The 24624-nt window shown below is 42.5% G+C and overlaps 1 long non-coding RNA gene across 1 annotated transcript in view; it reads left to right on the top strand.

Moving 5' to 3' along the window:
• Nucleotides 1–24624, top strand: part of LOC144991929 (uncharacterized) — a 71792-nt gene that overhangs the window by 18092 nt on the left and 29076 nt on the right. The window lies entirely within an intron of this gene.

The raw sequence follows: 24624 nt of genomic DNA on the forward strand, positions 1-24624 counted from the left end.
AGACCCAACCAAAAAAAACCCACCCAAAATATTATTCAGTGATTAATTCGCAGTAATGAATCATTCCCTACTCATTAATTCATGATTTGATTGAAAGTCCAACTTTAACATATTTTTTTATGATATTATATTTTTCAAGTTCGCAGTCGGTCAGACAAAAGCATGAAATAATGGACTCCTGTTGTACTTTACTAACAATCACTCAGGTTTTGCCCAAATTGCTCTTTTATTTTTACTTTCATGAATTTAGGGGAGATTAAAAAAAAGCAGATGTTTGTGAAACATAATAAAGAGGAATTGGATTTTTGAAAGCCTGTTCTTGTGAATATAAAATTTCCAAGTATTGAATAAAACATTAAGAACTACCGGTAAATTAAATATCACCTGAGATGAGTATTTGTTGTTTTTCTAATTGTGTATTAAAAGTAATTTTGAGCAAAACCAACAGTAAAAATCCTCCCAAAAACATATATGTGCATTCATAAAACAAACGATCTATTGTTTACATTAATCAAACAAAAAAGAAAAGTTGTTTTTCTTTCTCATTCTGTCATTTCAGGGCAGCTTCACGACAGATCTGACTGATTGGATGATTAGAATCAAACTTATAAATTGCATTTATGGAACAGGTTAGTGTGAAAACACATTCATTTTATCATCAGTAGGTTTTAAACCTCAGGATGGCAGGTGAGGAAGACAACAGGTGGAGCGTTTGTCACCTGCCTCTCTCCAGACCACACGTCCCTGCTTGAAATGTATTTCAACCAGGAACTGAAAGCTGGATCACCTAACGTTGCCTAACGGTAAGTCCGCCCCAGAGCAAAAGTTCAGTTGAAATATCACTGAGCAAAAAATATCACCGTTTTCTGTGTCTGAAACTTTAACAAGTCACTAACCTGTTGAAATACTGTCAAAAAACTCAAGAAACTTGAGACACAAAGATCCAGACGCCCTCAAGCTGTTTAGAAAAGTATGGTTGTAGATTCAAATTTGCTCATTCAGGATATAAAAGTGTAAAATTTCTTTGTTTAAATAAATAATTTTGGAGTTAGCTCAGTGATTTCATTTCTTTTTTTAAGATTTTGTGCAGCTTTAAAAAACAACTCATTTGTCATAATGAGTCAGGGCTGCGAGTGTTAGAGATGCTCTTTGAGGAGCCGGTATGTAACCTCTGATAAAGTGCATTCTTCTTTGGAGACGTTCTCTGCTGTCTGGTAGAATTCCTCCTCCGAGATGTCGTGACATCCACGGGTCGATGTTTAGACTGCAAACAGCTTCCTGTTCCTTTCTCCCGTGTAAACAGAAAATGATCAGACTTAAAACAGCCATGAATAAGAGAAAAAAGACTAAATAAATTTTTACTTTTTAATTTCTGTTTCAATTGTGTCTTTTTTTCACTTAAAAACCCAACTTCCCATTTTATTTTGAAATTATCTTGACTAATCAGACTTTTTCTGCTGATTTTTTTCTTTTTTTTCTGTAGTACATTTGTTTGACATTAAAGTAATGAATGACTGGATTCAAAATAACCAGAATGCATTTCATATATATATATATATATATATATATATATATATATATATACACAATATATATATATATACATATATATATGTATATAATAAGCGCATTTGTGCAGCGATGCACAGACTCAGCTGCAGGTGTTGCATGTTGAGCTCGGGTCTCCATGTCTTTGATGGCTTCCCGTCTTTGTCTTGCCGAGAGCTGAGCTGGACTCTGTGATCTCTCTGCACAGTCTGCTCAGAACTTTATTGTAGTCCAGACGCGGACACAGACCTCCTCATGTCGCGGCCGTTCTCAGATCAGCTCCGTTGATACAATAGTCTTTTGTCGTGGAAACAGTGGACATTTCCTCTCACCCTTTATGTCCTTATCATCCACTCTCTGCAGGGACAAATGGGCCCATTTAAAACAACAAAGCGGATGGAGCCAAACAAAAGTGTAAATGCCTGCAGGCAGACCTGCATGAACTGCAGCTTGAATGATGGATTTTTTAATTTTTTTTTTTGCATGATAAAACTTTAAACTTTGTATAGAAGAATGAATAATTTGTGGCTCAGTTTCAAAACATTAAACATTCACAGCATTGTTTTCTTCTTTTCGTGCTATTAAACAATAATTTTAAAAATTAGTATAAAATAGTGTGACGGTGCCAAAAAATGAAAAAAGATAAGCTACTGCTTGGCACCAGATTGTTCATTTTAAATGAAAGCTGTTTTATAAGAACAATTTCATTAGTCTTCAATAGGCTGTGACTTGTAGGATTATAAAAAATGATAATCGACGAATGACGAAGATGAAACACTTGTGAATTACCATGCATGTATCATGAAAAGACCAAAATTACATACTTGGAAAATGTGAATAAAGTAAGTAGTGGCTGTATGACACTGCCTTAACATAGCAGTTCTATTGGTGCAGTTTGTGGCCAAAAATTAGACACATCAGACAAAATGCACAACATCCACCAAAAGTACATCAAACTGGTGGAACAACCACAAAGAAATCCAAAATGGCCCCTAGGCAGCACAAGACATTAGTGATGCAAATTGACCAGATATCAGCAAACGACTGCAAAACAACCACAAAGACATTAAAAATTAAGCCCAAATGACAGCAAATCCAGAAAATGACAGCATAAGACAGACAAAGCAAATGAATGGGTGGGGGGTACGGGCCCCTTTGCAACGGCGGCTGTGTCCCCGGGGTGCCGGCTTCCTGGGCCCGGCGGTGCTCTCTCCGCGCGGTGGGGGGGTTCACATTACATCTGAGCCGGGGGTGTTCGTGTCCCTGGGGGGTGGGTTCTGGTCCTTGCTCCTGAGTGCTGGGCCCCGCCAAATTTCCAACTGTGGCCGAGCCTGGTCGGGCCATATTTACAACACCCCTTGTGGGCCCTCTTTTTTCCCCGGGGTTCCCCCCTCCTGGGCGGGGGCGGCGGGCCCCTGCCTCGCTCCTCCCTGGACCAACCGTGGGCCGGGCGGATGGCTGCCTGGAGTGCGGAGTGGGTCTCCCTTGGGGGGTCCTGGCTCGTACCTGGGGTTGGGGCGGGGGGATGCCCGGAACTCCTGGGTGGTGGTGGGGTGCTCGTCTGGGGCTGTGGGCGTCCTTCTCCGGTGGGGCCCTGCGCTGGGTCCTCCCGGCGCGGCGGGGGGGCTGCTCTCCTGATTGGGCTGGGGCGGCGCCCTCTTTCCCTCCGTGCCTCCCTGCTCTCTGGCTCTGGGGGCCTTGCGGCGGCCCTGCTGGCCCTGGCCTGGGTGGCGGGCTTGGTCGCCCGGGCGGCGGTTGTTCCCTGCCGGTTCCCGTGTGGCGTTGGGGGGATTCCGGCTGCCGCTGCTGGTGCGGTGGGGGTCTTGGGGTGGGGATGGCTGGGCACTCTCCCTCCTTCTTTTCACGTTCCACCATCCATTTTAGAAGAACATAAACACTCACCTGAGCACAGGTGTTAGCTCAACAGACTGAATGACTGAAATATTTCACACTAGTTGGTTTTAAGGCATAAGTATGCGTGTGAACATTATCTGTTTTGTGTACATGTCGACAGGTGGACATTTTTGCAACTAACAGGTGTGTTTATAACATTTGAGTGTGTGTGTGGACAGGCTCCGCCCCCTTTTTTTTTTTTTTTTTTTACATTTAAACCTTACCATAATGATTATCAACCAGTAAACTTGTTGCTTTATGCTGCTTCATGGTCTTATCCCCCTTCCCCTCCTATTATCACCCCTTACCCCCCCTCTCTCTAACGTCCCTCTCTCTTCTTCCCCTCTTTCCTTTTCCGTCCGGTCCAACACCAAAGATTTTCAGACATGTTTGAAATTAATAAAGTTTGGCCCCAATTACAAAAGGGGTTTATTCAGACATACCTTTGGTTTGTCTGAAGATTAATAACCCCTCTTGTTAAAGTAAAATATGTCCAACCCAAGAGGCCCTCAGCTCTCATCTGTCTGCCTAGCTGTTGGACAGGACAAGTTAGAAAAAAAAAAAAAATAAATAAAAAAAAAAGACAAAGCAAATGAAAAGGTTCCCACCATGAACTCTGAGGCCATGTTAGAGGGGCCCTGAAACACTCGAAAAGACAAAAACCAAAAACATACAAAATAATGAAAGGGTAGATTACAGTGGTTTATACTTCTTCTTCCCTGACTTATAAAACCAGCTTAGACATGTTTTTCATGTTGAAGAAGTTTCAGGGTTGTTTCCTTATCTCAAGGTTTGATTTCTGTCTGTGTGGCAGTTGTTAATGAGTCCTGATGGCTGGTGCCGGCTCCAGACAGTTCCTATCGTGCACACCTCACGACTGTGGAGCCTGACGTTTCCTTCATGTCTCTGATGTTGCAGAGACACATGCAGCATTCTAAGGAAGTCCTCCATCCTGTCTCTAGGTTTTCCCTCTGAACACTCTGTTCTCTTTGTAGCTGCACAGCCCTGCAGGCTTCTGGGAAATTAGTTCTAACGTTAGGTACAGGCTTCCAGGATTTGGGTCTGGATCAGGGCCTGGTTCTAACAGTACTGCAATGTCTGTGAGAGGACGTCACATTGCCTGGAGAAGTAAAACACCAACAGCATAAAGGTTCGCTGATGTTTAAACACACAAACAATCCCGACCGTCTGTTGACACGCCTGTGATGTCACATCATTGTGCCTGCTGATGTCTGCAGGCAACCAGGATGCAGGTTTAAAATCAAGAGCTTGGATGTAGTTCCAAAGGTGTCCAGTTTCAAAGCGTCAGCACCAGATCTACATTTGTTCTACTTTATGAAGCAGTTTCACATCTGTACATGTGTACATGAAACGACGCAAATGGTTAGTATTTTGGTATCATGTATTATTGCTACATTCACACCGAGCATGTGACGGGACCTGAAAACGCGTTCTTGTTTCGTAGACGCAATATTGTGTATACACCAGACAAGTAGGGAGGGGCTTCTTCCTCTTTTTCTACTGTTTACTTGCACAAGTGCCAACAGTTGAACAACTCTTGGTGCTAAATGTCAAAGTGGTGCAAATCTCCTGAACCTTGCTCCAAGCTTTTTCTTTCACAGCTCTCTTCCGATGCATGAAAGACTTGGCTGGACACAAGTAGTAGTTATTAATTTCTTCTCCATGGTCAATTTTCAATTTTCTGTGAACGTCACTACCAGATCAGAGTCCCTGATTGGTCAAAGTTCAATCAGGTTTAGCTTTCAACACGCGTTCAATGGCTGCGTGTTTTGTACGTAGAGCCTGAAAATGCACATAGAAACCTGCGTAGCTACATGTGAACACGAGAGTTTTGGACGTGGATGCCCAAAACATGCATATATGCACGTTCACATAGACTATAATTGAAAGTGCTTGTGTGAGAGCGGTGTCAGTAAAGCTGTAAAAAGAACGTAAAGGTAATAATTTCAGAGTAATGTAAAGAAAGAAACTGCTGTCCTGTTAAGAGACATTCAAAAGAGGCTCATTTGACTCCTTTTTATATGTATTCCCTATTAAGAAGATAGTCTGGTATTTATTCATTTTATGATGGAAATAATCACTGCTGAGATCTGGATCAGAATAATTTCAAAATCAGATTACCCACGAATAATTGCATTTGAATTATCTTAAATATTAATTAGACATGTGTGTAGAATATGTCAAAGTCTGAAATGTAAATATTTCACTGCTATTGCTTTTAGTTGACAGTGAGATGATTATTAACTCTTTGTATTAACTTTTATGTTGATATAAAATATTATATTAAATATAACTACTTTGACTTTTGTTAATCATGCTACTTTTGTTAATCATGCTACACCTAAATGCTCATGAATACTCAATAAAAAACAAACCAGGATACAATGAAGCTCCATGCAAAAGCTTTAAGTGAACCATTTTACCACCAGAGCAAATTTAACCAAGTAAAAAATCTCAAGACGACTTAAGAATGACAATGGACCTTTTTCTCCCAACTGCATCCACCTATCTATTTTGTAAAACGGCTTACGACCTGTTTAAGGTCACGGGGTTGCTGGAGCTAACCCAGCCACTGTCGAGTCAGGTAGGGGAAGTTTGCCACACAGAGACAGACCACACACATTTACACTGACACCTAAAGGCTGTGTCACACAGCCAATACACACATTTTGCGCATTTTCCACGTATCAAATTTTAGTCTTTCGTGCATGATATGAGTAAGTCATATGTGTTTCTTGTGTATGTCATTCGTCGGTGTGCGCAGATGTCCATCAAGGGTTTCAGCCGATGGGCTTTTACGTGAATATGGTAAATGGCGTATACTTATATAGCGCTTTCTACCTTCTTACGAAGGCCCAAAGCGCTTTACAGTCACAGTCCCATTCACCCATGCACACACACATTCACACACTGATGGCGGCTCCGCTGCCGAACACTGGCGCCAACCTCCCACCAGAGGCAAGGAGGGGTTCAGTGTCTTGCCCAAGGACACTTCGACACATGGGCATGCAAGGCGGGAATCGAACCTGCAATCTTACGATCATGGGTCGACCGCCCCACCGCTGCACCACGTCCGCCCGAATATGATTTTAAGCTGTTTACAATTTTTGGGTCGGTTTAGAATTATGCAGTTTACGCATATTGTACGTAGTTTCTATGCAATTATTACGTAAATCTTACGCAATTGTGCGTGATTTTTGCTAGATGCCCACGCAAATTTGTGGCTTTCCAGGACCGTTCCACACATTTCTAACAGACTTCACAGGCATGTACCACCGATGTATAATTTTAATATCAGGTACACGGCGCACATATCACATTAAAATTACGTAATTGACGCACAGATCACTAATGATTTACGTGTTCTTTGCGTGGTTTATTCGTACTTCTTCTGACATTTAACATCCGACATTTAACATGGTTCATTCGTGATACATCTTTGAAAATTTCACATAAAGACCACAACTATTCTCCCTTTTTCAACATACATTCACGTATGACCAATTTTAATCCATGCAAGTTGCATAAAATGTACGTAGTGGCGGTTTGACACGGCTTTAAGGAACTTGCGAAGCCTGTTTTTGGATTTTGGTAAGGAGAAAACCCATGCATGCACGGGATGAACACGCAAACTCCACACAAAAAGTTCCCAGCTGGGATTTCATCCAGGGCCTGCTTCATGTGAGGCAAGAGTGCGAACCACTGCACCACTGCGCCATTTTTATTTTAAATAGGTCAATACTGTTTTACATTGTCACCTCTTTTTAAGTTAAACTTCCCAGCATTTAGTTTTTTTGTTTTTTCAGGAATGATTTAAAGTTTGTTTCTCATTTCACTTGAGTCTGCTGCACTCTCTGGCAAACAGCTGTTTTCTCGGTTTCTCTGCTGTGAAAACTACATTGTTAGAATTCTCTACAGTCATATTTGTATCAGCGTGTGCAGAAATGCGGAGCTTCTGAGCGGAGCAGCTGCTGCAGAAAATAACAGGGCCAAAGCAGGATGCTGACGCCGTCACAAGTTAAAAATAGAAACAGCCGTCTGTACTATGAGCGCGGCTAAAAATATAACCGCAAATATTTGCTGGAGGCTTAGCAGCGCTGCTGACCTAACAGGCTAAGCATGCGAGTGTGTTGAGAGACAGTTGGGATGTCTGAATCATGAATGTCTTGGTGCTGTCATGTTCTGGAGACCAAAGGCTCCAGGAGGTAAATCATCACAGTTAAGGCAGAGGACTTGAAAGCTTGAAGGTGAACATAAGGGTTAAGCTGAGGTTACCTCTCCTCGCACTTTTTTTAAGTTACTGTGATGCCTCTGGAAGCACAGGAATGTCAGAATAAAACGCAGCTTGTTGCTCAGATAAAACAAATGCTTGATCTGATTTTTGAAGCACAGAATATGTCTAAAACGAGATTAAAACATTTTTGAACTTTTTTTTTTTCTGTTGTAAAACCACAGGAGATAAAATTTTACATCAAATTTGCTCACCAAGCTTTCCTAAAGTTTTTAAAGTCCTAATCCGATCATCTTTTGATTTTTTTTAAAAGTGTTCTCAGTGTTCTTTTAATCATAATTATGCCTTGTTCAGGCAACATTTTGAAAAAGCTGCCTTTTTTCTAAAGGCCCGTACACATCGGGACGAATATTCGCCAGGCGTTATTCGCCAGCGTTTTTCGCCACGTTTTTTGTGTTCACACCCAGGCGATTTTCGCTGACGATGAGCCGAGCGAACATGCAATTTCATTCCCTGACGTTAGATGGCGGTTAATGTAAACAGAAATACCCCCTGTACACAAGGTGGCGCTGCGCAACTTTATGCTTCTTAAAGTCGCTTTTCACTCAGGAGAAGAGAGCAAGTATTTACGCGCTTGTCAGAATCATACAAAGAAAACATGAATATTTCAAGCACCAGTAGCTCCAACTGGTGCTTGGTTCGGGGCTATTTTAGAATGTCCGTCATTATTTCTTCGCGGCAGTGTAGACGCTACTCGGCGTCTATCTTCTTCGCTGGTATGTGTGCTCAGCAAGGCAGTTTTGTGTTTGAGCGCCCCCAAGCTGTGTTTTACTGTAACTTCAGAAGCTCCAGACACGTGTGCAAAAGCGCCGTTCTCATTGGTCGAATAGATTTCGACGCGTCGAAAAAAAAAAACGAACCCGAGGCGTTGTTTTTTTTTGATGCTTTGACGCGTGGCGTTTTTTCGCGTCGGTGTGCACACTCTCATTGGTGCCCTTTGTTTAGTCACGAGGCGTTAAACGTCGGCGAAAATCGCCGGCGAAATTCGTCACGGTGTGAACGGGCCTTAAGGCAGTTTCTGCAGAGCGACAGGAGTTAATCAGAAATTTGCATCTGAATTGTGAGCGAGACTATTGGCGCAAAGTAAGCCCCCCCCTTATTTCCCGTCAACCCTTCATTTACACTCACTCCTGCAAGCCCCAACATACTCAGCCTAACTTTACTGGTGCAACAAGCATGCCAAGTGATATTGTAGCTATCCAAGCTGTACGGTTTTGAGCCATGTTTATTTTCTCCGTCACTAACGTCTTAATTTTTTTACATATGTCCTCCATCATGAGAAAATGCCACAAGAACCTGTGGCATTTTTCTCATGATGCCACTCATAATGACCTGTCCTACTCTGATGAAAGCCAAGCCCTGACTTTCATCAGAGTAGGTCTTTAAACTCTGTTTTATAAAAATATCACACATGTTTGTGTTATCCAAATACGCTAAGGTTTTAATGTTGACCTAATTTGTTTAAAGAACAAACTGTGTGGACTGTTTGGCGTCACATGAAAGGGTAGTTGCTCTGTAAATCTAATAAGTGGTTGTACCGTCCTTGGCAGCACACACTGCATTGAAGCATTCATAATAACTGTCAGTGAAAAAAACTGAAACTTTTCTACTTGTAAAAGTACAGTAAAGATGATGCATCAAAACACCCCACCTGATTCAACAGATGTGGGAAAGTTAGGAGTCAAAGGACTGAAGAAGTTGCAGGGCATAGGAGGTCGCTTGAAGCTGCTGACCTGTGAATGGATTAGACTGCTGCCATTTCTCTGTTTATCATTGTCTATGATACTTTGACCCCTTTGGAGGTCAGACGTGAGCCAGGTCAGCTATTTGAAGACTGATCTGATGTGAAGCAGGGATAGTTAATTTCTTCCTTGGGACTGATCTTCAAAATAGATGAGTGTTTGGGATTAGATGAACAACGCCCATCAAGGACTCCTTCATCCGTCAAACCCACCATCCATGGACCTCATGTCTCCATCCTCACGTGCACCACACAGTCAGCTCCACTGTTCTGGAGTAAGAACTAAAAAAAACTACAAAAGACCCCAAAACACCACCAAAAGCCCGCACCCATCCCAGCATCCCCTCCCGCTCTGCTGACCCCAACACCCACAGAAACCGGAATGCACCCTGAAACCCCTCCCTGCTGGCTGCTCTCGCCTCGGAGGGTGGGGCTCCAACCACAGCACATTACAGGAGACCCCCCGACCCAAGACTAGGACCACAGTGTGTGGATCCACAGAGGCAGAGTTCAGAATAGACTAACTCCTGTTTTTTCTTCATAAATATAAAACAAAAGTGGTGGACAGTGAAAATTTTTGCGGCTGGACAATGAAATGACTTTCGTTCACACCCAGCTTGTCAACAGTCAGTGAATTTTTCCTTGTTCCTGTCGGAACAAGGAAAAACATGGTTTTAAAGTCGACTGGAATTTCCCTTCTGCTAATTGTCAAAAAAAGTCAAATCTATGAGCATAATGCAATAAAGACAAACAACATTCCAAGTCAGCAGGAAAAAGCTCAGCTTTGTGCAAATTTATGCAAATACAGTCTCATTTAAGTACAAAAAAATCCCACCACCAACTGGATACTGTATTTTCCTCACTTCAGGGCGCTCCGGATTACAAGGCGCAACGAATGCTGCATTTTCAAACTTATGCCATATAAAAGGTGCACCAAATTTTAAAGCACCTTAAGTGAGACAAAAAAGTCAGAGATAAGTCCATCAGTCAGACTAGCACTTGTTCGTAACACGCTACATGTTAGCCTCGTTAGAGCGTTAGCATGAGTGCGTATTCACAATATCTGTAATTCCCAATCTTGTTTGCAGTTTCTGCAGGGGTTTCCATTTCATCTTTTCAAACCCATACTGAACTCATCAGAGCTCAAGGGTGCTGCCAACTGTGCGCTAGAGCTGTTATTCTGTTTTTCACGGCATGCTCATTTGTTTCCAATAACAGCCACCGTCTGACTGAGGGGCTGTCCTGTTCTCTCCGTAAAGGTCTGATCTGTTTTAAGTGAAAAATGGCAAAATCCACTACCAGAGAAAGAAAGAAAAACAGAGGTATTTGCAGGATTTCAACTGCTCAGATCAGATCAAAGGTGCAGAGCTGCCGGCTGGCGGATTGCATGTAATTCAATTGTCAACAAAGCTCTGGTGTTTAGAACAGCAAAGCAGCCATCTGTGTAGTTCATTACAATCAGCACACATGCACACAGGCCTGGTATGTTGTGAAACCACTTGATGAGGCATGTCCCAGCAGCAAAAGAGGGAAAAAAGGGGGCAGATAGCATGCTAAAACATGCTAAAAGACAAACAGGAGCACCAACGGTTCAGCACAAAGCATGAAATGCACCCCGAAACCTGGAGTAAGCTAAAGGTCAGACCCCGTCTGCTCCTTTTTGCATAAGAAATGCTCAGTGTGAGTCATGCTGATTTCATCAGTCTACTACAGAGTGAAGCCACACACACATGCACACGTTCAAACACACCCACATGAGTACGCAAAAAAAAAAAGAAAAAAGGATTTTAGGCATCGCCCTGCAGCCGACAGACGCAAACACACCGGCAAGTCAAGCCTCCGACCCACGCAAAAACACACAAATGGAGCCAGGCGACAACACAGAAGCCTGAGTCAGGCCAGAGCCGTGCTGCTTTTAATATCCACGGTCCAAATGTCAGAGCGGTCTGACGCCAGCAGGAGAGGAAAGAAACCGACAGCTAAAACCCAACCCAGAGCACAGGATGCTGCAGCATTTCCACGCCTGCAGCCACTACAGACCTAAAATGTCAGACTAAACCTACCAGGATTCAAATAGTTTTACAACTTTACCATGGCAGGAAGTTTCACTAATCACATCAGCATTACATTTCACCTTTTCCATAATGCATGTTGAAGGTGGGGTTGTTGCACCTTTGATACACCTTGCCATTCTTGTTGTAAGCCAAGGAATGGAGGTGTGTGGGCAGAGAAAGACAGTAAATCACACCCCAACAGTGATCGCATACCAAGGATGTTGTCTATCCTTTGATTACACAACAAAGACACACATGGATACTTCGCCTCGCCAATACTATTCAGAGGAAATGAGCGAGCAAGTTTCAAAGTTATTAAAGCATTGAAAGTCTACTACTCTCGATGGCAGGAGTGGCACTAAAATTCCATCTTTTGTATATGGAGACGTGAATTTTTGCCAAACCTGTCAGTTCTCATTGTTGGATTTTTGACATTTAGAATATGTAACTGCAACGCCACGTCTAATAGTTTTGTCAAATGCCTCTGACACATTCCATTAACTTTATGCACAAGGTAAGTCATGGGGTACCTCAAGGCTCTTTGTTTGGCCAAATACTTGTCAGGATTTGGATTTGGATTGTATTCAATATGTAGCAAATAAACAAACCTGGATGGCATGACTTTGATGACAAGCACTTTTTTTTTTTATCAGGCCATGTGCATTTAGATTTTCACAACAGCTTCTTTTCACCTTAGCATTGCGTCTAAAATCAGGAAGATCGTGTGTCAGAGTCATACAGAGAAATAAATCCAGATATTTGTTACTTCAAATACGGATTTGGACACGAGCTGGATTCTTGCACTGGTGGGTCTTAGTCACTTGCAGTTCCCTTTAGGCTTGTGCAGCCACCTCAAGGGGCGTCATAAAAATGGAACGTATGTTTGTCCCGCGTGTGAAAAGTTTATTGCAAAGTGTGGGACATTGTCGTATGGTGCCCTTGCGCCACAGTCTGGTCATTAGTAAGGTGCCTCCTTATTGATCGTGCACAAATGCTGCACACACAGGGTATGCAGATAATACTTAAGTGTCCATAGGACACCTATTGGAAGCATGCACGAACTACCCTCTGAGTATTTGCTAAGTTCAGTCACTTATCACTTGAAACGCACTAACAGCCTTCGTCCACACAGCGCAGAATTCTCACCTTCTTCACTCTAACTTACTGTACTTTGTGTTGTTTAAGTGTTCACTACAACCTGACACCTGCAGCATGCCGGTAAAAAAAATGTGCACAAACATTTTCCTTCTACATCCTTACCAGGTGGTCTATGATATTGATATTTTCTGCATGACACTTGCGTGCCCTGTACAAGTTTGCTTTATTTGCTTTACAGATAGTCCTTTAGGGCAGTTGTGTGTAAGACTTTTGATGCATAATCTAAAGTTGAAAAATCCTAAGCAACATTATGTTTTTGAATATATAAATTTTATGTAAAGAAAAGAAAACAAAAACAATCAAAGCAGATTGCTTTGCAGAATGGTGCAGGGTGTTTCATCTTAGATGCCCTGTGACTTGATATCAGCTCCAACTCACATTAGATGGTGTGACCAAGGCTGATGCTTTTGTCTTTTGTGGAATAAACTCCAAATGTTTCTTGTCAATAAAGCTTAAAGTCAAGGTTGACCTGAGTGCAGAAGATGTGCTGCAGAAAGCCGAGACTGCTGAACCATCTGAGTGAAATGATGCATTTTTTTGAATTTCCTACTCTTCTAATGTCAACATCTCCTCAACTTGTTTCCTGTACTTTTCTGTGCATCTATCTTGGTTCTGCTGGAGATTTTTTTCTATCAAGGGGGTTGATGAAAATCACTTGAGTAACTCACGATTCAAACAAAATCTCAAAAGGTGAGTCGCTAGGTGAGTTCACCTGAGCTGCAGATCAAGCTGCACTAATGAATGTCTAAATCCTGGCTGGAGGTTTTGGCGCTGACTCAGAGTCTTGTTTCCCACACAGGCCCACCCAGAGTGTCTGCAATAAAGCACATGTCTGAGCTACTGGGTCGCAGCCCCCAGTGTGCACCAAAACAGTCATTTAGTTGTGTGGAGTTTAACTGCAAATTAGTCAAACTAAGCAAAAAGTCAACAGTATTAGGCTCTGCTCCTTTTAAAAACACGTGTTTCTTGCTTGATTTATTATTTTAGTATTTTAGTCACTGGCATGTATCATCCCTTTCACAAATAGTTGAAGAGTGAAAAAGAAGCCACATGAAACACAGTTAAAGAGATGTTTTCTTAGTGTTTGACATTGAAACTGTATTTTCAGCAGCTACTAGGCTCAAGATCTGATCCTTCTTTCCTGCATGAAAAGTACATCCAGTGTCTGATATCTGCGTGTTGGAAGAAGTCTTCTTTTATCCGCTGTCAAAGAAAGCGATTATTCTATTTGCCATGCCAGCTGGACTGTCAAAGGTGACAGCTGAACGTCTGCACAGGATGCTGGGAGTTCTGGAGGTCAGGACCCCAGCAGCCCCTCGCACCTCTGTAGGTGAACAGTTGTGCACTCTGAACACTGAAAGGTCAGGCACGTTGACCTGTCAGTGGGTTCTCCTAGCAGAGCCCAAAAGGTTGGCGTTGACCCCAAATCACATGCCCCCTTCAAGACCAACTCAGATGAAAATTGTGTTTTTGTGTTTTTATTGTGTTCTTGTTTCTAATGATGGAGGAAATATATAAAGTAAAAAATAAGCTTAAAATTGCATTTCTGAGGATTCCTTTATTCAAATCATCGTGAATCAGGAGTAGATGAAAAAAATGCAAGTTGAAAAATAATACATTTATGACGTAGAAGATGCAATCGGCAGGCCACAAGCTCCCTGCTCTGCTCCATTCTGATTAATCCACTTATAGACAAATAGATCCACGTTCGTCTTTTTTTTCTTCGTTTGAGCTGGCGTCTAGCTCAAAATTGCTGCAACATTGCTTGCCAATTTTGTCTCTCTTAAATGGTACTCCTATTTGTAAAATGACGGGATTGATCAAAAGTGTTTCCTCCTTTGCTTTTGTTAGAGATCAAAGTATTTAAAAACAAAGTACCAAAAAGGTTAGGGCTTAAAAGTTGTTTTATTTAAATTTTTATGTTAAAAATCAGAAAATGTTTTGTCCCAGATTGACACCTCTGTGTTTTTGGTTTCTCGAGTTCTGGAGGACCTGAGGTGTGAATTTGCTCCCAACTGGTGACCCTGTTGTGGGTGGAGGTGGGGGTCAGCGTGAGGTCAGCTTGACGGTGCATCATCAGCGCTGCATACACAGTTCAAACAATTCTGCCACAGATTTCAGGACAAAGGGATCAGACGCTGGATCTTCATGGGAAAAAGTGGAGTGCCAACCTCCATAATTACAGCAAACCACTGCATGTGAGACTAAACACAGTAAAGGAGAAAGCTGGAGTGTCTCTGGTCAGTCTGGGCGTGCAGACTGTTGCCAAAACACAACCTCGACAAATATAGAAACGCTGCAGCGCCGCTGAGAGACAAGAGAATTGTGAGGTTTGCAGACAGCTGCTGCCTCTGGATTGTCTGTGTGCATGTGCGAGGAATTTCAACCTGCATGCCTCCCTGAACAGCGAGGGTTCCTGGAAATTATAGCTCTTCGCAGATGAGAACCTGCTGATTTGAAAGACTTCTATCCCAAGACAGAAACAGAATACACAACTCCAGATTTGCAGCAGGTTAGAAAATTTTGGGCAACAATTATGACACTTTTCAAACACTAAAAGGCAGTGCAGGAAAAAAAGGCTCCAGCAAGAATCCAGGAGTTTAATGAGGCAGCTAACAGGAAACAGGAAGACGACAAGCTGGATGAACTGATTTGTTTGCAGCCTTGATGTGGCTGCAGAGGCTCCAATCTAAACCTATTAAACTCCAGGATTTCGTTTTGTCTTGAACCAAACTGAGCAGCAACTGTTAATCTCACTTTGATTGGTGCCAAATATGGTTATTGATGTCTTATTATGTCTCTCCAATTGAAGGAAGTCTTTTAGAAGCCGGATTAAAACTTTTGTCTTAATCAAAACCAGCTTTCAAAGTCTATTAAAGACCTCTAAAAGCTGCATGTTACAACCTAAAAAAATTAAAATAAATTCAAAAACAGATGACAAAGTCACTCACATTTTTTAGCCTAAAAGGGTTTTAAAGAATTCTGTGGAGCTTTGAGCGTAGGCAGGAAACCATGAGAATAACAGAAGGCTTTATAGACTCAGGCATTTATGTGTATGTTTAGAGAGTAGGATACTGCTGAGAAAGGAGAACAAAAATACTTCTCTTAAATTTGAACACCTCCAAAACTTGAGGAGCAAATTTTCTTCGGACTGATGAATGCATAAGATTTGCGTCCTGTTACATCTGGAGCATTGATTGTATAAGAAAACTGGACTGAGTGTGACGTCACCCACAGAAAATGGTTGACTTCCAGCTCCAACCAAATGAAGTCAGTTTTAGGGGGTTTTAGTTCCCCTAAAAAAAGCTCAAAGTTCAGAAAACTGTTGAAGCTTTGCACTCATGCTTGAGTTTTTATTGCAAATAGACTGAAAGAAAAACCTCAACAAAGACTGTCTACATTCACTTCCTGATTGGGTTTTCTGACTTCCTTCCTCATTCTTTAGCAAAAAATGATCATCAATGGAATGCAGGTCTGTTGTCAGAACTCTTTTATTAACTTTCTGAGAACCACTTACTTCTCATACCTATGCACTGTTTTTGCCTCAATTCCACATCCCACTACTTGTCTATAAAGGAAATCATGCACTTAATAATAATTTTATTTAATTATTTTTGCTCATTTGTGTGCAACCACAACTAAGCCTTTAACCTTTTCTCTTGGTCAATATTAGTGATTAAGACTCCTCAATGTATCTAAATTTTGAAGCAAACCAGGAAGTAACATGTTTTGCAATTCCCCAAATGACCACTGGAGGCAGTTGTATGAAAGAGAACAATTTCCCATTGACTCCCATGATAAAAAGTCCAACTTGAAAAGGGTGAAATTATATAAGACTTGGAGTAAAACATATTTTATTGTTCATTTCTTTCATTACTATAAAATTAAACATTTCAATTTTTATTAAAACTCAAATCTGTGCATTATTAGGGAAGTGCAGGAGAGAAGACAATAAATGGACTCAACATAACTAACCTTAATTTGTCCCGCCCATTTTTTTTTAGATTGGTTGTTTAGTTTGGTCCGGTCAATGTGCCCATCACTTTTCAGGGTTCCATCAAAGGTTGTCAAGGCAGCTTGTCTATGCTTAAGGTTATAACTGGCTCCTAAGTTCCCATTTTAAGTGGCTCGGTGTGCACAAAACATATTTCAGATGCTTATTTAGCCTCTCAGATTCTAAAACTCTCCAGTAATCCCTTATAAAGGATGGGGTTTACTTCAAGCAGATTTTTAAAGTACAATTCTTTCACACCTGCAGAAATACAGTAAACTGGCACTTCTGCACATTTGAAGATAAACAAGAACTTTTGCCCTTTTCGCCCCATGCTATTAATGCACCGAGTTTACAGATGATGTATGAAGAAGCTCATGGCTTCTGTTTTTTTCTGCTGCATCAGATTTTTAGGAAAAGCTGTGGCTCAGACCTGGATCAGGACATGTTAAAGCTGCACTGAGTTAGTCTGAGCTTATTGTTTCCAAAGCAACTGCCATAATTTCTAAAATTCAGCTCTGCGTTGGCTTCTCTTCCATCTATTGTCCTTGGTGTCCCCTATGACCCCTCATTAGGCTCTGCAATTCACAGGTCAGCGGTTTCTCTGCGGGACGGCAGTCTGAGTCCAGACTGAGACAGAACGATGTTTGAATCTGCAGGGATGCAAACGTTCCTGAGCTGTCAGTGTTGTCACACGTCTGCCGCATTCCTAACATTCCTCTCAGGCTGCTCAGGACACAGGAATGCAGTGTCGGGCCAACACCCAGAAATCCGTAAAGGAGCAGCGGCTTTGACTCCAACTGGGTACAGAAAATCCATTTATGGGGAAGGTTAGATGCTTGATGAGCCGTGCAGCTTGTGATGTGGAAAGTGTGTTTGACATTTGGCTTGCAGCAGCAGCCAGAGAGGAGACACAGCTTAACAACCCGATTGGGAGACGCAGGAGACTGCTGACAGACGGACAGAGACCCAGAGAAAACACGGGGGAAAAGTCTGCAGAGTCTGGAGATGAAAATACCTGCTTTCTGGGGAAAGCTCATGGTGGAAACACCTCTCAGACGCCTGAATCACTGTCTGTAAATGCTGTGTAGGAGTCAGACTGTATGAATCCGGTCTGCAGAGTCTGTGTGGTCTCCCTCTGGTTTCTGAGGAGACGGATTAAAGTCTGCAGTTTGGGTTTACCACATGTCTGGAAGAAGCGGAGTTTCATTTGAGTAGAGACAGGCGGAGTCGGCTTGGAGCTGAGCTGGAACCGACGATGGCAGCTCTTTGATAGGCTCCAAATGATTTGGTGTGCATGAAGCTGCAATCCCAGATTCTAAAGAGCAAATTTGCAAAATAACTCATGCAAAACACTGTATCTGCTTCTATTTATTTTTATTTGTGTTTGCATTTTGTGAAATTTAGGATCCGATAATAAACTGGAGTTATATGAAATACATGTTTTTGGTTTTAAATCAGCTCATTTGCATGATTTTTCATCTAATTTGCATTAAGTTATCAAAGCATCTCCAATCAGCAGATAACTGAGGAGGTCAAGTCTTGTGATTGCACGAGTCCACCTGTTGGTAAAACAGACTTGCAGAGTCTGAAGGCTGTAGAAACTTTCCACACTAACGGACCTTTGTATCAAAGAAGAGATTGAGAGCCCTTGATTTGTATTATATTAGTTATTGCTGATAAAATATTTGCAGACACAGCAAACATTCATGTGTACAATAGAAATACATTTGTTTCTTATACTTAAAACTTCAAAAGATTTTCAATTAATCCCAAATAATAAAAAAAAGCTAATTTTGATTAACGGGGAAAAGTCCGTAATCATTTTTCTTTGCAAAGTGACACAAAAAGGGTTGTATGGTGGGGTAGTGGTCAGCGCTCTTGCATCATGGCGAGAAGGCTCTGGATCCAATCCCGCCTGAGAACTTTTCTGTGTGGAGTTTGCATGTTCTCCTCGTGCTTGCGTGGGTTCTCTACAGCCGCTTTGATATCTCTAGGTTTTCTCTAAGTGTCAGTACGTTCAAGAAAACACGTCAAATGCACATTCTGGCCAACGGTGTTCAAAGTGGACAGGCAGGAAGGGGCTTCTTCTTCTTTTTCTTTTTCTTTTTTTACCATTTACCAGTGTATGTTCACCACCTACAGTTGGCAGAGGCTTGGCACAAAATATCGAGGCTGTGCAAATCTCATCAATCAATCTTGCACCATGCTTTTTCTTTCACAGCTCTGTTCCGATATATGAAAGACTTGGTGTCATATAGGATCGCGAGGATGCTGTAGTATCGCGAGACCCAGCGAGACGAGTGTGGTGAGTCGACTTGGCGGCGCGTAAGCATTTGAACAAACATTTTCGATCTTGTTTCATTTTTCCGCCATATTAAAATATTTCCTGCTAACTAACATAACCTGTTAAGAGTATTAAGCTTCTGTCAGCCTGGAGGACCTGGAGAATTTCATTGACGAGTGTTTTAATACCTGCAACATGGTGAAGCCCAGAACCGCCACCACCACCCCCTCCGCCAAGCGTGAACGGCCTGAGGACTCTCCCGGGGCTGTGTCCTCTCCGGGCAGCGGAATGAGCGATATCCTGGATTCGATTGACAAAAAGCTCTCCAGCTTTGATGGCCGTCTCAATCTGCTGGAGATCCTCCATAGAGAATTTCAAGGTCTGCGGGAGTCTCTGGAATTCAGCCAGCAGCAGGTGCGGGAGCTCGCAGCGGAGAACCAGGCCCTCAGAGAGACCGTGAAGACCCTGAGCAATGACACCGCCCGTCTCTCCGAGGAGAACCGATCCATCAAGGAAACCCTCCTGGATCTTCAGTCGAGGAGCATGAGGGACAATCTAGTGGTCGCGGGGGTTCCAGAGGAAGCAGGAGAAGACCCCGAAGCCACCGTGAGATCCTTTTTACAGGTCCACCTGAAGCTCCCCCAGGAGGAGGTGCAGAAGATCTCTTTCCACAGGGTTCACCGCCTCGGAGGAAGAAGGTCCGACCACCAGCGCCCGCGTCCTATTGTGGCTAAATTCGAACATTTCAAACAGAAGGAGTTGGTGAAGGGCCGCGGACGGGAACTGAGAGGCACGCATTACAGCGTGAATGACCAGTTCCCGGCAGAAATCCTCCGCAGAAGGAAGATCCTGTTCCCGCTGAGGAGGAAGCATCTTGCTGCTGGTTCGAGAGCGATTGTGGCCGTTGACAAACTTTACGTGGACGGCCGGCTGTTCCGGGACCCGGAGATCACCCCCTGGCTGTGCTGAAGGCTTTCAGACCCGCGCTGAGAACATCTGCGCTGCCCAGAAGAAACCCGCTAAATTTACCTCAATGAATGGAAAACCGGATCATCAATAATCCACACCTCGATCGCAGGAAAACAGTCTTTTTTTTCTTCTTCGTCACCTCAGTCCCACTGATGTTTCTATTGTTGTTTTGTTGTTGTTTTCGTTTTCCCTTCTATCTCTTTTTTTCTTTCCTTTACTCTCCCCCCCCCCCCCTCCCCCCTCATTATATGTAAATCACCTGGAAGCAACTCATCCTCGGTAAGTATTTATTTATGCACGGAACGGGCGCGCGCACACACAAGCGCACACAGGGGCGTGCACATGCGATCCCGCACACACACGCCGACATACTGCAATCACCTCACACAGGCTCTCATAGGACGCACGCGACACGCAGCTCACATAGCCAGAAAACGTTCACGCGCACAGCGCTTCTCAATGCGGGCACGCGCACACGGAACGGTACACAAGCACTACTTAGCTTTACACCTTTTCAGTCAGAGCAGTTATGAACAGTCTTAACATCGTTAGCTGGAATGTGCGTGGACTTGGCTCTGAGCCAAAGAGACTGAAAGTGTTAAATCACCTGGATGGTCTAAAAGCAGATATAGCTCTACTGCAGGAGACCCATTTATCAAATTCTTTGAATCACCTTATGTGCTGCTTACAATTTCCAGTTATATACTCTGCCAGTTACAACTCCAAACAACGAGGAGTTGCTGTTTTAATTAATAAAAATCTTAATTTTACTCATAAGGATACAGTTACTGACCCAGAAGGCAGATTTGTAATCATTAATATATCCATTCAGAATAAGGACTATTGTATAGTGAGTATTTATGGTCCTAATGTTGACGACTCTTCCTTCTTTCACAGATTCTTCACCTCACTCTCAGTTCACTCTGACTCCACAATCATTATAGGAGGAGACTTCAACCTTGTTTTGGACCCTGAACTTGACAGACTCAGCACAGCAGCAAACCAGCGTACATGGCGATCTGCAAGTATTCTAAAGCAGTACATGAATGATCTGGGTCTCTGCGACGCGTGGCGCTCATGTCACCCAAGCACTAAAGGGTTCACCTTTTTTTCTCCAGTTCACTATTCACACTCCCGTTTAGACTATTTATTAATCAGTAACTCTCTTTTAAAAAATATTCAAAGCTCCAATATCCATCCAATCATTATCAGTGATCATGCACCAGTCTCTGTAAACATTTCTAGGGAAAAATCCACACCCTCTGGTACAACCTGGAGGTTTAATACGTCTCTGTTAAAGGACCAGGAATTTCTTGAATTCTTTAAAAAAGAGTGGGCAACCTTCTTAGACTTCAACAATACTCCAGACATCCCACCGTGCGTTCTTTGGGAAACAGCAAAGGCAGTCATGAGAGGGAAAATCATTTCTTATTCAACGCACAAAAAACGCAAAGAGAAAGCAGATTTATTAGAATTAGAAAATAAAATCAAAACCCTGGAGACTGCTTATGCTGCTTCTGCACAGGAACACATTCTGGGAGATCTGAAAAATTTAAAGCTGCGGTTAAATGACATCATTAATAAACAAACACAATTTCAAATACAAAGGCTACGACTTGAAAGATTTGAAAACTCTAATAAATCTGGCAAATTTCTGGCTAATCAGCTTAAAATTAACAGAGAAAAATCATCAATCACCTCTATTATGGACCAAACAGGAAATGTCACCCATGACCCGGTCGAAATTAATAACGCATTTGAAAACTTTTATAAAAACCTGTACACACCGCAGATCAATCCGTCAGAGCAAAGTATTGACTCATTTCTTAATAATGTAAACCTACCCAGGCTAAATGAGGATCAAATCACAAACTTAGATTCTCCGCTCTCGCCGTCTGAACTTCATGAAGCTCTGTTACTTATGCCTAATGGTAAAGCACCAGGGCCTGACGGCTTTCCTGCTGAGTTTTATAAAGAATTCTGGGAACAACTGGCACCAACATTTTATAAAACTGTCACATCTATTAATGAGAGCCAATCAATGCCACCTAACATGAACTCAGCCAACATAATTCTTCTTCTAAAACCAGACAAAGATCCCACTAGTCCTTCAAGCTATCGCCCTATTTCTCTAATCAATGCAGATGTAAAAATTATCTGCAAAGCACTAGCACAGAGAATAGAAAAAATCACTCCTCACATAATTCACTTCGACCAGACTGGATTCATCAAAGGCAGACACTCGGATGATAATGTCCGTAGACTAGTTAATATAATAGACTTTGCCACCATTAAAAACCAGGAAATGACGGTACTATCGCTGGATGCTGAAAAAGCCTTTGACAGAGTTAATTGGAAGTTCCTTATTGCTGCCCTCCATAAGTTTGGTTTTGGAGAAGCATTCATCAATTGGATCAAAATATTATATCACAACCCCAATGCATCAGTTAGAACTAATAAACAGACTTCAAACAGTTTTTTTCTTGGAAGAGGAACCAGACAGGGCTGCCCACTCTCTCCTTCTCTTTTTGCTATATTCATTGAGCCTTTAGCTGCAGCAATAAGACAGAATGAGAGCATTATAGGAATAAAAACCAAACACAGCCATCATAAAATTAGTCTTTATGCGGATGACATATTACTGTTTTTAAGGAATTTACATTCTGTAAATGAAACAGCAATGATCATAAATGAATTCTCCTCCATATCAGACTATTCCATTAATTGGAATAAGTCTGTTTTATTACCACTCAACAGGAATATGGAACAAAGACTCACAATTCCAGTTAAAACAGGAAATATCAAATATCTGGGTATCTACTTTTCCCCCAAACTATCAGAACTGGTGCAGCTAAACCACACCCCATTACTGAAAAGCATACAGGACGATCTAACACGCTGGACCAACCTGCCTTTGTCACTTATGGGCAAGGTAGCCACGGTTAAAATGAAAATCTTACCCAAAGTTAATTATCTCTTCTCAATGATTCCCACACAACCGCCATTAAAATGGTTCAAAACATTAGACTCATCCATATCAAGCTTTTTATGGAACAACAAACCTGCAAGAATTAGTCTAAAAACTTTAAAATCTGCAAAAAGCTGTGGAGGATTAGAACTACCTAATTTCCACAAATACTTTCTTGCAAATAGATTACAATATATCTTAAAATGGTTAAAAAATAATCCAGAAACCAACTCATGGTTAGACTTGGAACAGGTGTTATGTGGAAAGATCAACCTGTCACAGCTACCATTTATTAGCCAAACAGTTAAAAAACAGGATTGTTTCAAAAGCATTAATATAAATGCCACCTTAACAGCCTGGTGGGAATTTCTCAAAATATCAAAATCATCAATTCAACCGTGCAAAATGACACCCATCTGGAACAACCCGGACATCCTTATTAACAAAAAAATGATTCACTTCCCAGCTTGGCAAGCAGGGGGCATAAAACAACTAGAGCACGTAATTATTGATAGAAGATTCATAACCCCCCAGGAACTTCAAGACAAACATGGAATAAATAACTTCTTGGAATATCAGCAACTTAAATCAAGTATTACTAAAAAGTATAAAATTAAAGACGACGATTTAAAGCTACCAGATGTAGTTACCACTCTGATTAATTTTTCAATGAATAGAACTCTCTCCAAAATTTACAAACTTTTATGTAATTTAGATAACAATATTGCCCTTCCAACAAAAAAAAAATGGGATGCAGACTTGAGCATCAGCACAGATGAAAGCTTCTGGTCAGAACTTTGTCTAAACACCTTTAAACTGACAAAAAGTCCAAATCTGCAGCTAATCCATCTCAAAACTCTTCACAGAATTTACTACACTGGACAGAGGATGTTCAAGATGGGTCTCAGTAACTCAGACATTTGCGAGCACTGTGATAATAATCTACCCGACAGCTACATGCACGCACTGTGGTTCTGCACGCCTGTCCAGGCTCTCTGGCAGCAGGTATGTGCCGATTTATCAGTCTGGCTTAAGGTTTCAATCACTGCCTCACCGTCACTTTGTGTGCTTGGTGACATGAGTGCCATCGATATAGAAGAAGGATTAGCATCTATCATTTTCATAACTCTTTGTATTGCCAAAAAAACTATTTTAATAAATTGGAAAAACAAGAAAAATATAAACATAAGTCAACACAGAAATCTGCTGTTTGATCATATCAGCTTGGAAAAAATGTCAGCCCAAAGCTCAAGTAACTTTGAAAGAATTCAGTCTCTCTGGTCTCCTGTGGTTGACTCCATGACTTAGGGGGTGGAGGGTTTGGTCGTCGCTGCTCCTTGCCCTTCTGCCGTGGTTTGGGGTGGGGGTCGGGGCTTCCGGTGCCTGGCGGGGGCGGTGGGGGGCTCCGTTGGTCGGGGGGTCGGGTCCGGTGCCTGGGTGGGGCGGGCTGGGGCGCTGCGTGGTCCTCTGGGCTTGGGTGTGGGGGTGCGTGGTGGGGGGGTGGGGTGGTGGTCTGGCTTGGCTTGGGGGGGTGGTCCCTTTGCCTGTGCTGGGGGGGGTTGGCGGGGGGCCCTGCTCGGGTGGGGGGGGCCCAGCGGCGCCGGATGGGCTGCCCATCTGCACCTGGGGCTGGGATCAGCCCTTCCCTGGCTCTGGGACGGGACGGGACAACCCTCTCGGGGCCCCCGGTCGCTCTGGGTGTC

The sequence above is a fragment of the Oryzias latipes genome, chromosome 4 (assembly GCF_053564925.1).
Source record: "Oryzias latipes strain Hd-rR chromosome 4, Olatipes_Hd-rR_3.1".
Lineage (NCBI taxonomy): Eukaryota > Metazoa > Chordata > Actinopteri > Beloniformes > Adrianichthyidae > Oryzias > Oryzias latipes.